Genomic DNA, 1,709 nt, shown 5'->3' with positions numbered 1-1,709 from the left:
GTATCATCACGTATAGCAGCAACTCTAGCAATATGTGCATCAAGGAATGCACCAAGTGGCAAAGCAGTATCAGGCATAGCATCATCAGGCATAGTATCAAGCATAGCATCATCAGGCATAGTATCAAGCATAGCATCATAAGCATCATGGGCAGGAGAAGTAGCACCATCAAGCACAAGCGACATATCAAGATTTCTAGCAGGAGGCGATGTCGCAAACTTACTCATAACTGAAGGTGAATCAAGTGCAGAGCTAGATGGCAGTTCTTTACCTCTCCTCGTAGTGGAAGGCAAGATTTTAGTTCTTGGATCTTTTCGGATTCCTCATAGTGATCAGCAGACGTAAATCCCAAGTGACTCAGAGAATATAGCTGTGCTTCCCGGCAACAGCGCCAGAAAAAGGTCTTGATAACCCACAAGTGTAGGGGATCGCAACAGTTTTCGAGGGTAGAGTATTCGACCCAAATTTGTTGATTCTCTCACAAGGGGAAGCTAAAGAATATTCTCAAGTATTAGCAGCTGAGTTTGTCAGATTCAACCACACCTGAAAGATTAGTGTGTGCAAGCAAAGTATAAGTAGCAAAGTAGTATGATAGTAACAATAGGAGTAGTGACAACATCAGCAGTGACATCAGTAGCGGTAAAGTAATTTTGCAAGGACCCGTAGGAAAAGACTCGTAGGCATTGGATCGGTGATGGATAATTATGCCGGATGAGATTCATCATGCAACAGTTATAACACAGGGTGATATGTAACTAGCTCTAGTTCGTCAATGTAATGTAGGCATGTATTCCGTATTTAGTCATACGTGCTTATGGAAAAGAACTTGCATGACATCTGTTGTCCATCCCTCCCATGGCAGCAGGGTCCTAATGGAAACTTTGGGATATTATGGTCTCCTTTTAATAGAGATCTGGAACAAAGCATTAGCACATAGTGAATACATGAACTCCTCATACTATGGTCATCTCCGGGAGTGGTTCCGGCTATTGTCACTCGAGGGTTGCCGGGTCATAACACATAGTAGGTGACTACAACTTGCAAGATAGGATCAAGAACACACATATATTGATGAAAACATAATAGGTTCAGATCTGAAATCATGGCACTCGGGCCCTAGTGACAAGCATTGAGCATAGCAAAGTAGTAGCAACATCAATCTTGGAACATAGTGGATACTAGGGATCAAACCCCATCAAAACTAACTCGATTACATGATAGATATCATCGAACCAATCACCGTCCAGCAAGCCTACGATGAGATTACTCACGAACGATGAAGAGCATCATGGAATTGGCGATGAAGGATGGTTGGTGATGACGACCGCGTCGATTTCCCCTCTCCGGAGCCCAGAATGGACTCCAGATCTGCCCTCCAGAGGAAGAACAGGTGGTGGCGGCGGCTCCGTATCGTAAAACGCAATGAACTCTTCTGTACTATTTTTTCTAGGCGAAAGAGGATATATAGAGCTGGAGTTGGAGGCTTCGGAGCCACCAGGGCCTCACAAGCCTGCCAGGCGCGGCCACGGGGGGGGCCGCGCCTCCTGGGCTTGTGGGCTCCTGGCTCCACATCTCCAGGTGATTCTTGTGCTAGTATTTTTTATATATTCCACAAAAAATCCTCGTAAATTTCCAGGCCATTCCGAGAACTTTTATTTCTGCGCAAAAACAACACCATGGCAATTTCGCTGAAAACAGCGCCAGTCCAG

Source organism: Hordeum vulgare, chromosome 3H (genome assembly GCF_904849725.1).
Source record: "Hordeum vulgare subsp. vulgare chromosome 3H, MorexV3_pseudomolecules_assembly, whole genome shotgun sequence".
NCBI classification, from domain to species: domain Eukaryota; kingdom Viridiplantae; phylum Streptophyta; class Magnoliopsida; order Poales; family Poaceae; genus Hordeum; species Hordeum vulgare.
The sequence above is the reverse complement of the archived record's forward strand: the minus strand, read 5'-3'. Positions refer to the sequence as shown.